The sequence below is a fragment of the Schistocerca piceifrons genome, chromosome 1 (genome assembly GCF_021461385.2).
Source record: "Schistocerca piceifrons isolate TAMUIC-IGC-003096 chromosome 1, iqSchPice1.1, whole genome shotgun sequence".
NCBI classification, from domain to species: Eukaryota; Metazoa; Arthropoda; class Insecta; order Orthoptera; family Acrididae; genus Schistocerca; species Schistocerca piceifrons.
This window is the reverse complement of record NC_060138.1, coordinates 1,248,367,086-1,248,379,922: the sequence shown is the minus strand read 5'-3', so window position 1 is coordinate 1,248,379,922 and position 12,837 is coordinate 1,248,367,086. Positions and strand designations below refer to the sequence as shown.

General features: G+C 42.9%; 1 protein-coding gene across 2 annotated transcripts in view; it reads right to left on the bottom strand.

The window, feature by feature from the left end:
* The window catches only part of LOC124803267 (lachesin-like), a 299,773-nt gene that overhangs the window by 134,057 nt on the left and 152,879 nt on the right, over window positions 1-12,837 (bottom strand). The window lies entirely within an intron of this gene.

The following is a 12,837-nucleotide window of genomic DNA, read 5'->3' as shown; positions in this document are numbered from 1 at the left end:
ATTTCAAGAAAATTGTATGATTCATTCAAATGCAAGAGCTTCGCAAATTGAGCGAGGCAACAACGCATTAGTCCACCTCCAGCACTTATGCAAGCCGTTATTCGTTTTGGTATTGATTGACAGAGTTATTGGATGTCCTTCCGGGGGATAACGTGGCAACTTCTGTCCAACTGACGTGTTAGTTCGTTAATATCCCGAAGTAGTTGAAGGGCTCTGTCCACAATGCTCCAATCTTTCTCAGTGGGGGAGAGATCCAGCGACCTCGCTGGGGAAGGCTGTGTTTGTCATGCACGAAGACAAGAAGTAGAAAATCTTGCCGTGTGCGGACGGGCATTATCTTGCTGAACTGTAAGCCGACGATGGCTAGTAATGAAGGGTAACACAACGGGACGTGCAATATCGTCGACTTACCGCTATGCTGCACATGTGCCGCGGATGACAACCAAAGGGGTCCTGTCTTGAAATGCCTTTCCTGACCATCACTCTTTGTTGTCGGCAGGCCGTATACTGCAGGCGGCAGTCGGGTTGGTATCCAACCGCAATTCGAGGCGACTCCTGATAAGTCTTGGCTGGTCACTGGGGCTCAGTCCTTAGCGGGAAAACTCCAGACAGAGAGATTCCAGGCCGCTTTTACAGTTCTTTCTCTAGGACAAAACATCAAACTTGGCCGGCCGGAGTGGCCGTGCGGTTCTAGGCGCTACAGTCTGGAGCCGAACGACCGCTACGGTCGCAGGTTCGAATCCTGCCTCGGGCATGGATGTGTGTGATGTCCTTAGGTTAGTTAGGTTTAATTAGTTCTAAGTTCTAGGGGACTGATGACCTCAGAAGTTAAGTTCAAATGGTTCAAATGGCTCTGAGCACTATGCGACTTAACTTCTGAGGTCTTCAGTCGCCTAGAACTTAGAACTAAGTAAACCTAACTAACCTAAGGACATCACACACATCCATGCCCGAGGCAGGATTCGAACCTGCGACCGTAGCAGTGAAGTTAAGTCGCATAATGCTCAGAGCCATCAAACTTTTCTGAAAGAGTATTTATTTGTTTGGCTGCACATGTACAACGTAGCCGGCCGAAGTGGCCGTGCGGTTAAAGGCGCTGCAGTCTGGAACCGCAAGACCGCTACGGTCGCAGGTTCGAATCCTGCCTCGGGCATGGATGTTTGTGATGTCCTTAGGTTAGTTAGGTTTAACTAGTTCTAAGTTCTAGGGGACTAATGACCTCAGCAGTTGAGTCCCATAGTGCTCAGAGCCATTTGAACCATTTTTTGTACATCGTATCTGCAGATTTCAGTCCCATTCTAATACCTGTGCATTGTCATTTGCATTTTATGTATACTCTACAAACCACCGTGAGGTGCACGACAGAGACTACGTCGCATGGTATCAGTTATTAGTAGCGCTTGTTTCCCAGTCCGTTCACATATAGAGCGCAGGAAGAATGATTGAATGCTTCTGCACGTCCAGTAATTCTTCTAATCGTGTCCTTATGGTAGTCATGTGAGCGATAATAGGAGATTGTAGTATATTCCTAGTCATCATTCAAAGTTGGTTATTGAAACTTAGTTAACAAACTTTCTCGGGATAGTTTACGGCTATCTTCAAGAGCTTGCCAGTTCAGTTCAATTTCTCCAGTTTGTCTGTGACACTTTCTCGTGGATGAAACAAACCTGTGACTCTAGAATGAAATTTTCACTCTACAGAAGCTCCACACATACATATGGAGGTAGTATGCACCCCATCAAGAAAAAGAAATCCAGTAAACATGGGGTCTAAAATATGTGTGTGTGTGTAATTTATTTGTCAGCCGGAGTTGCCGAGCGGTTCTAGGCGCTACGGTCTGGAACCGCGCGACCACTACGGTCGCAGGTTCGAATCCCGCCTCGGGCACGGATGTGTGTGATGTCCTTAGGTTAGTTAGGCTTAAGTAGTTCTAAGTTGTAGGGGACTGATGACCACTGCAGTTAAGTCCCATAGTGCTCAGAGACATTTGAACAGTTTTTTGTAATTTATTTCGCCTGAATCAAGACGGCTGCATGATATGTAATCCAAAATTGTGGGTTGTTTTCGTTCCAGTTGTGTAACAAGACTACGTGGCATCAGTGTATTGAGTTATTTGAAACTGTCTGTCTGTTACGGGTCTGTAGTTTTCTCTGTATCCTCTTCATTCTGTACGTTACTTACTCTGGAAATTCAAACACCTGTACCAGGGAGACACGTCCGACGTCACCGCAAAGTGCCAACTGTGCCAAGTAGTATGTTGCCTATGCTCCTAGGTTGGCACTACTTCTTGGTGTTTTACGGTGCCTAGCGTGGCATAACACTCCAGTTGAGGAATCGTTTATGTGCCCGCGTGAGTGGCAGAGACAGGAAACTGTGAAAGGAGCCATTACGTTTGACGGTCCTGGACGGTCGAAGGTAGACGTTTTGCCGCTAGTCAAGAGTTGGCTTGTTAGTGTGAGCTCGCCGCAAGTGCAGCAGTGACTGTGTGTCGGCTGAGCCGAGCAGATTTGAGCCGTTGGATCCTCTTATAGTGTGACAATGTTCCTCCTACATCAGACACACTGAGTACGTGTGGTGTACTGGGCAAGTTGTGCTAGTCAGCATGCTATTCTGAACAGGTACTGTATCTGTTGTCAAATCAGAATTATCTGACAGATTACTGACAACATTATGGTGGATGCCAACATTGTCTTATGTTTGCTGTATGTGGTACAGATCCCGTACTGATTGTGAGCCACAAAAACCACATCACATGTTGACAAAGTATAGACACGTTGAAGGAAAATTCTCAATGTCTGACTTCGCACTGCGATTCCTCACCTACTGGCAATACAAAAATATCTCTCACAAAATTTCTTTCTGCTCACATTTCGGGCAGTAAATGGGCACTAAAGACTGAGAATCTGGCAACACTGTAATCACATACATGGTAACTACACCTGTCAGCATAAAGCAGTCTTACTGTGCGGTTGATGCAGAGGTTAGAGTTTTGAAATGGCATGTCAAAGATTGAGGGTTCGATTCTGGGTCGACGCTTTCTTGTTTATATATGTGAAATATAGTCTGCTTCTTACGGTACCCGGTATCTTAATCGTCAGACAGCGATTACAGTGGATCGCCTAAAAAACATCTGCAGTTACGTACTACGAACAGAGAAACAGAAGTACAATCGTTTTCATTGAACAGCTTTCAGAGAAGCCTTTGCACGTAGTGGGCGTGAATTGTTTCGCACAACTGCATCTACTTAATTCCAAGCCTTTTTTCTGTGTCCCCCCCCCCCCCCCCCGAGATCCCATAGAAATTATCTGCAAAATACGTTGCTAACCTACTAGTGACATAAGACCCTAACGAAATGTAATGAATCTGAACGTGGCAAGAATAATAGTTCGTATTAATCGATGGGACCATTGGAGGAGGGTAGACACAAAAAAAGATTGTAATCTAGAAGATGCAGTGATGTGAGACAATTCGCGTCCACAATGTGCAAAGGGCATATTTAAAAAATGACCAATGGTATCGAGTGTACTTCCATTTCTGTATTCATAGTACGTCATGGCAAATGTTTCGTAGACGATCCACTGTAAACGCTGTTGACGATTAAGACGCCAGATGCCGTAAGACGCAGACTACATTTTGCAAACATACGCAAGTAATCCTTGACTTCAGTATCGAACCCTCGACCTCCAACATGCTAATCCAAAACTCCATCCCGTGCACCAACTGCATAACACTACTTTTATATGCTGACAGAGGTAATCAACATATGTGTGATTACATATTGCCAATCTTTAAGGTCCATTTACTGCCCGAAATATGCGCAGGACGAAACTTCGTGGGAGTCATTTTGTATTTCTAGTATGTGAGGAATCGCCCTGCGAAGTCCGAGTCCGCGAATTTTTCTTCACTCTGTATATAAATCTTTGCTGTTTTCAAGATTGTCAATATTTTTCTTAAAAACTGAAACTCTGTAGATACAGATAACAAATAGCAGTTGTTCTTTTATTTAATGGAAAGAAAATGAAAACCCACTCACGTCTATGTGGCTGCAGTGGAACCTGTCTGAAAAAAAGTGTTTGCTGAAGACGAATCTATCAGAAAACAAGTTATTTTGAACTTTTTTATTTTTTTACGATTTATATTTTTCCCGGACTCTTGGTGAGCTGGTTTTTGGTTCGCTACCTGAATCGGTGAAAACAGGTAGTTTATAGGGCCACTTGTTGTGTATCTGTCTATCTGTCGGTCCGATTGTTAAAAACCCTTTCCCTCATCAGTAGGTAGATGTATCAAAATTACAATTTATGTTACGTACTAACACAAAGATCTGCGGCCCCTTATCGACGTAAAAAACCGAAACTTCGAAACTTCCTGGCAAATTAATACTGTATGCCGGACCGAGACTCGAAGGCAAAGGTCCCGAGTTCGAGTCTCGGTCCGGCACACAGTATTAATCTGCCAGGAAGTTTCATATCAGCGCACACTCCGCTGCACAGTGGAAATCTCATTCTGGGAACTAAAGCTTAATTCTTATACTCGTAAATTGACTCCTCAAAACCTATAGGGCACTTCCTGTAGACCTAGATATATGAAAATTGCGAAGAAAGATTTTACAGTACAACTAAAGGAAAAAATTCGAAGATTCTTAATATGTAATTACTTCCATGAATAGCGAACCCCACAGAAAATGATCCACGCCCGCATCTCGTGGTCGTGCGGTAGCGTTCTCGCTTCCCACGCCCGGGTTCGATTCCCGGCGGGGTCAGGGATTTTCTCTGCCTCGTGATGGCTGGGTGTTGTGTGATGTCCTTAGGTTAGTTAGGTTTAAGTAGTTCTCAGTTCTAGGGGACTTCTTTGTGCTGCGTTAAAAACTGTAGCACGACCTCGCATAAACAAAAGAGAGAGAGAGAGAGACAGAGAGAGAGAGAGAGAGAGAGAGAGAGAGAGAGAGAGAGAGAGGGGGGGGGGGGAGGGAGGGAGAGGGAAAAGAAAAAAAGGGAGAGATATCCCAGGAAATTGGGAAAAGTTATTTTTAATGAATGTTATCAGTGTGTTACAAAAAAAACCGTAATCTAACGTAATCTAAGAAAGTAAGGAAAAGGAACTTAGTAATCAGTACGTTGCTTTTGATTATAGTACGCGTTGAGCCCCATTTACAATAATGAGCGGTATAGCCTTAAAGCAATAAGATAAATAATTAATCATATTCGATTGGTTTTAAAGCTATAACACCAGCCGCATTTACAGACTAAACTATGGGAATTCTGGTCACCTATTACGCAAAAATTTCGGCTGTTGTTAATGTCCAAACATGTTCTGTCATACTGAAGTATCAGTAGTGGGTACTTGTGTAAAATACAAACCTTTTTGTGAAATAGTTATTGGAATGAAAATTGCAAATAAAATTTTAGATCAAATTTTCGTTTCAGTAACTATTACATTAAAACTGTACTTTACAGACCTGAATGAAAATGTTCACTGGTCATGGTGGAAATTTGCTGAAACATGTTTAGGCTTTGAAAATGTCGGTTGCTTGTGACATACTTAGACCTGAATTCCCATAAGAAATACAATTTACTGGCATCATAAAACTGCGAGGGATCTTGTTTTTGCCTACAACGAACATATTATTAGTATATTTTACACATCCGACTGATGAATGAAATGTTTCTGCGTTTACGAACGAATCGACTAAGGGTGAAGATCAGATCGCGTGTACTTGCGATTGCGCGTGCGCACATGCGCGCACACATACACACACATACATACACACACACACACACACACACACACACACACACACACACACACGCACACACAAACAGACACTGCATTGGCGCTTCCCATACTCCTGTGTGTATAATACCCCTTTGCCTTCACGGCGGTACTTAGGGCGAATCGTCCCCGTTCTTAATTAAAGTGCGGTTAGCGCGGAGGCAGAATGAAGCCCCGGAGACGATGTGAGTCTGACGGTGGTGAGGGGAGCCGGTGTTTGCAGAGGCCAGAAGGCGCCGATATTACGACCGTGAGTATTTGTCAGCAGCAGTGCGAGGCGGAGCTGCCTTCGCTTCAGACTCTGTTCCCCTCCCGTGGAGATGGAAAACGGCTTAGCGCAAGTTGCAGTGACTATCACAAGTTGGAAGTGGTTCGCGCAAATGCTTTAAATGCGAAGATCGCAATCAGCGTGAACTTTCTTCCCGTAAACTACGTTGTCGTTTACACACAATGCCGTTGCCACATATATGCAGGCTTCTGAGAACGACGTTACCGACAGAAGTTCGATTTTGCGGCCATTATCCTTAAGGATAGTAGTTCGGATCCACAGGATGATAAAATGATTTAGCACTTATTATTGGCATGAGGAGAGAATTCAGTGACTTGATGGACATCATCACGGCTTACGTCTCCAAAGTGTGTGTCGCTGGAGTAGAAACCCACTATTGACGCAGTGATTTGGCCCTTGCCGTGAACGTTAAAGCCGGCCGGAGTGGTCGAGAGGTTCTAGGCGCTACAGCCCGGAACCACGCGACCGCTACGGTCGCAGGGTCGAATCCTGCCTCGGGCATGGATGTGTGTGATGTCCTTAGGTTACGTTTAAGTAGTTCTACGTTCTAGGGGACTGATGACATCGGAATTTACGTCCCATAGTGCCCAGAGCCATTTGACCCATTTTGAACGTTAAAACACCAGCTAATAAGTTCCATTGAAGCGGAGGGAGCTATACAAAGCAAGAACTATAGGAGATGAAACTTTTATATTATCCCTTCTTCCTGTCAATGTTTTCCAAAAGTTTCTCTCCTCACCGATTGTGTGAAGACTTCCTCATTTCTCACCATATATGTCCACCACATTTTCGATAATTTTCTATCGGAACATATTTCAAACACTTCAGTTCTCATTTTTTCTGTTTTCTCTGCAGTCCATGATTATCTTGCATACAATGCTCTGCTTCAGATCTGCGTTCTCCGAAATTTCCCTCTCAATTTAAGGCCAATGTTTGGTACTAGTAGCCATTGTGGCCAGGAATGACATCTTTTGGTTGCGCCTGTCTGCTTTTTATGAGTTTGTCCTGCTAGTTTCATCCACTATACGTTCCTATGTCACGTCTTCTCTGGTTTCGAAATAGTTCGTAGGTGAACGACCAGATGTCAGCGGCCGATTGTCGAAATATTGTGCCAATTGGGCGTCACACCTTAGCGGTCCGTTCATCACCACACCTGATGATGGCAATATTGGTTCCATGCCGAAATGTTATGCCCATTGGACACTGGCATCTGGCAGTTCACCCGAGAACAATTCCGTCATGCAGAACGCGAGGGAAGCTGAAAAACTGGCTTCTGGTGGTTTTTCATTTTCTAAAGCCAAACTGGTTCTCACGTAAGAGATTCTCAAATTTCATTTTCATTCTTCTGTATGTTGTTCTTGTTAGAAACTTGGATGCATTTCCTGTTATGCAGACTTTGCGGTAGTAAAACATAGAAGACTAGGCATCTCAGTACACTAAGTTACAAGGGTGGCGACAACACAGAAGCAGAGAAATGCAATAGGTCGGTCGCACAGTAACTACTGGTAGAGTTGAGCTGTTTCCATCAAATACGAGGGTTGTAACTTTAATAGTGGCAACTATTCATTTACAGCTCGTGCAAAATAGATACATGTTACAAAGTTTTCAAAAAATGGCTCTGAGCACTATGGGACTTAACATCTATGGTCATCAGTCCCCTAGAACTTAGAACTACTTAAACCTAACTAACCTAAGGACATCACACAACACCCAGCCATCACGAGGCAGAGAAAATCCCCGAACCCGCCGGGAATCGAACCCGGGAACCCGGGCGTGGGAAGCGAGAACGCTACCGCACGACCACGAGATGCGGGCAAACAAAGTTTTACTGACCTTCAAAGTAGTCACCTGCATTGTGTACAACCCGTTACCAGCGATGTGGAAGTCGTAGGATACTATTAGCAGAGTGCGGTTAAAGGCGCTGCAGTCTGGAACCGCAAGACCGCTACGGTCGCAGGTTCGAATCCTGCCTCGGTCATGGATGTTTGTGACGTCCTTAGGTTAGTTAGGTTTAACTATTTCTAAGTTATAGGGGACTAATGACCTCAGCAGTTGAGTCCCATAGTGCTCAGAGCCATTTGAACCATTTGAACTATTAGCAGTGCCAGTTGTGTTGACAATTCGAGCGGCGCGGCCTATTGCTCGACGAATTTGTAGCAGTTCTGAAGCGAATGACGTGAAGTGTTTCCTTCTGTTTAGAAATGCAGTTGAACTCACGAGGACTTAAGTCAGAGGAGTGCAGTAGGTGGTACAGCATTTAGCAAAGCCATCAGTCAAACAAATCAGTAACAGCTTGCACTTTACGTGATTGAGCATTGTCCTGCAAAACGACGGTCAGTTCTTGCAGAAAGTGTCACCACTTCTTTCTCTATTCTGTTCATTTTTGGAACACAACCTACGACCAGCTCGCCTAGTATTTATCTGTGACGTCCTCCATTTTTCAGTGGATGATTGATCGAAAAGACCGCTATAGCGTTGAGGCTAGTGTTAAAAAGAATCACCAATCGAGATACCACATTTAAATCGTTCTGAAGTAATTGGTTGTTGTTCAACGAATGGCTATAATGTGGGAAAAAACATATGCGGGTGAGGAGAATAATATTGCTATTTTAATATTTTTTATCATTCTCTATTGTCGCATTTCTCTTTACAATGATTACGGTTACTTCTTTTGTATTTTGAACATCTTCAGATCGGTTATAGTTACTACACAATTCGTCAGTACTATGTTATCCGTAACAAGACAAAACTGATGCGTTGCTATGCAACTACGTTGGATCGTAATATGTTGGGACCACGACTGTAACCCGTATTCATTATAAAGAAACATTTGGTAATTAAGTTATACAAAAATATTTGAGTAATACAGTGCCTGACGATAAAGTACCCTGAAGACATGGTCTCTATGTAAATTGTATACTAGAGGCAGAATCGCCACCATAGTGCATTGGTGTTACTCGTGTTTAATGCTGTTACCTGGCGCAACAGGATCTGTGATGGTCATGGACAGAATTGTATCTGTAAGACATGGAGATGCCACGTATTAATGAGAGACAGTGGACGTTAGTCCGATGCCGCACTGTATGGGTATGTGGGGGCAGACAAAGTCATGTGAGACAGCAGATAATTCATGCTGTGGCACTATGTGGGAATGTGAGGGGAGACATACTCGTGTGAGACAACGGACAATGTTTCGATGTTGCACTGAATTGGGATGTGGGGGCAGACATTGTCACGTGAGGCAGCAAAAAATGCAATGATGTTGCACTGGATGGGAATGTGGAGCAGACATACTCGTGTGCGACCGCGGACAGTGCGGCGATGTTGCACTGAATGGGAATGTGGGGCAGACATGCCCATTTGAGACAGTAGACAATACCGTGGTGTTGCACTGAACGGGAATGTTGGGCAGACATATTCATGTGGGTCAGCAGACAATGGCCCAGTGTTGCACCATGTGGAAATGTGGTGCAGACATACTCTTGTGAGACAGCAGAAAATGCCACCATGTTGCACTGAATGTGAATGTGGGGAAACATACTTGTGTGCGACAGCAGACAATGGCCCAATGTTGGATCGCCCTTGTGTATGCCGTAATTACATCGTAGCCCCTTAACATCTCTGTCCGAGGAAAAGTAATAGACTCCCTGCAGCATTCTCTGTATTCATTCCACACCATTGGTCAGAGACAAGCAGCAGCCGATCTAGGGAACTAATGTCCCATGTATAGGCTGCCTTTAACACCACAACACAGTGGATGCGTCTGGAGTGCTGCTGTGGCTGGGAAGCATGGACTGCTGATGAATGGCATCACACCGTGTGCAGCGATGAATCATAGTTCTGCACGACCCTGGATGACCATAGTCAGTGAGTTAGGCGGCGAGCTGCAGAGAGTTTCTGGTCTCGTGGTGTGAGGAGACATTGGGTGTGTCATAACGTCGCAGAATTCAATGACTGACAAGAATAGGTCGCCAGTGGTGCGATCGACAGTTTGAAACTATCTATTCTGTTATGCAGGTTATGATCCCAGGTATCACACACTACAGCCTTTCACCCTGGTGAGATCTTGTCTGCGAGTAATTGACGGAACAATTTCGGAATTTTAAATGAGACTCAATAGTGTTAAAAAGGTTGCATGTTATAATGGATAAGATAACAGCTTGATGTGCAGAAGGTTGTGGGCTCGAATCTCCGCCGGTGCAGTAGGTTTTTTTCACTTTTCAATCTTTATCGAAATGGCTTGGATCATAATTTTCACTCAATTCTTTCGTTTAAATGTATTTTTTATTTCTATTCCTTTGTCATACTATTTTAATCACAGTATGAACATTTTCATTTGCTTCATTTTTCTTCCTATCATTCTTTCTCCACTTGAAATCTTCGTCCATGTGTTTTTATTAATGTTATGTATTGATTTAGATTCAACTCTTATTGTTTTACCAATGTTTCTTCGTCCACGTTATTGCGTTCGTTGTATCTATGTCTCATTTTTCTTGAATTTCGTTTTACCTATAAAGCAGTCTTTCATTTAAATCATCATTTGCTTTATTTTGTCCATAGTGCAGTAGGTATTTTGGTTATGTTTAAAATGTTGGTATGACGATTATCATGCAAAAAAATTGCACACCTGGTAACAAAAATACATTTTCACACCATCGTACAAACACAAATAGATTATTTCGTCTTATGTTTTTTAACTGATAGGTCCGAATTTTCAATAATTAAATATTATAACAGATAAATATAATTAAATTCAGATTCACAATTGCGAGTGGGATAAGAATAATATAAAGAGAAAATGAAATTAATGAAAAAGATTATACGGTAGTTACATTTAAACATATTAAATGAATAAAAATATTGCTCGAAGTTATTTCAATAAGGATTCAGAAACTAAAAAATAAAAAAAAAATGTGTGCCTCACGAGATTCTAACCCACCACTTTCTGCATGTGAACCAGTAGTCCTTTCGACTATAGCCCACAATCAGTGTACGTCACACAAAATACCAAATTCTTTTTTCTTACATTTCTCGCAAACGAGGACACACGAGGGGAATGGGTGCGGTGTATGATACCGGAGATGTTAACCTACATCAACGTACCGATAGTTTCAAAAGTCGATCGCACCGCTGGGGACCTCTCCTTCTGAATGAACTCTGACGACACAACGGCACTGTCACTGACATCCTGCGTCCTTCCACGGTACAGTATCGAGATACGATTTTTCAGCATGACAATTCTCGTACAAACATGCGACGTGTCTCTAGAAATTGAATGCTTGATTTTCTACTCCAGTGGCCAGCAAGATAGCCATATCTGTCCCCGGCAGAACAAGTGTGGTACCTGCTCGGGCGTCAGACCTATCCTGGCGGCAGTATCCAGAATGTTAACGACTAGTTACAACGATTATGGGCCAACATGCCTGAGGACAGGACACAACGGCTTTGCGGTATCCTTACCAACCGAATCAGTGCATGCTTCCACTGCAGAGGGTCTGTGACGTCATGCCGATATGTGTGTGCACACTGTCAAATTGCTTGTAAATTTTACTCTATTTCGTAATACTTGAAAGAACATCAGACCCGTCTCAAACCGTGAAGTTCCATTTAGTTTCCTCATTTCCTTCTGCGTGCTTTACTTTTTTCTTGCCAGGCTGTTAAATTCAGCTGTCGTGGATTTATCTTGAGTTGAGAAGAAAGAGCCTCGATAAATTTGAGTAACACTGCCTTTGAGAGACTTTCAAGTAAACGCTTTCACTCTGCAAACATATCTCTCACATGTTACTATTCCTCTAACCTTAGTCTTACCTGAAGTACAGCAATTCAGAGATGTAAATGTTCTTGTATATGCGATGCAATATTTTTTCCGGAAGCTTGTCGCGACAGTGAATGACCCTTATGGAGAACATTAGTTTCCTATCAGAGGTGAATTATGTAAACTCAAATATTTTATTTGTTGATATACTTCTATCTGAACAAAAAGGACTCGTCATCTTCTGAATTTGTTAAAGCTACTGGCCTTCTATCAGTTTTACCGGAACACGTTCAAACAGATTTTTTTATTGGGTAGTGGAATTTCTAAAATCATTGGAGAAGTGGCAACAAAACGACTATTCAGTTGATGTGTAGAATGTATGAGTCTGGCGACGTACCGTTTAACTTTCAGAAAAATGATCCACACTATTCCGAAGGCTGTATGAGCTGACATGATCGAGAATTATCGTACATTCAGCTTAACAGCTCATGCATCAAAGCTACTTACAAGAATAATACACAAAAGAAAGTAAAAGTAAATTTAGGATGCTTTAGATGAGATCAGTTTGGCTTTATGGAAGGCATAGGCCCCAGAGAGCACTTCTGACGTTTTGGTTGATAATTATGGAAGCTAGTGTTTGTAGACCTGGAAAAGGCCTTCGATAAAGTCCAATGGTGCAAAATGATCGAAGTTCCAAGAAAATAGGAATAAGCTATAGGTACAGAAGGGTAATATACAATATGTAGAACAGCCCAGAGGTAGGATCAAAACTGTGTAAGACAGTTATGTAGTCAACCCCTTTTGTTCAATCTGTACATCGAAGAAGCAATGATGGAAATGAAAGAATGGTTCAGGAGGGGAACTATCATTCAAGGTGAAAGTATATCAATGATACGATTGGCTGATGACATTGCCATACTGAGTGACAGTGAAGGAGAATTACCCGATCTGCTGAACTGAATGAGCAATCTAATGAGTACAGAATATGGATTGAGAGTAACTCGAAGAAAGACGAAAGCACTGA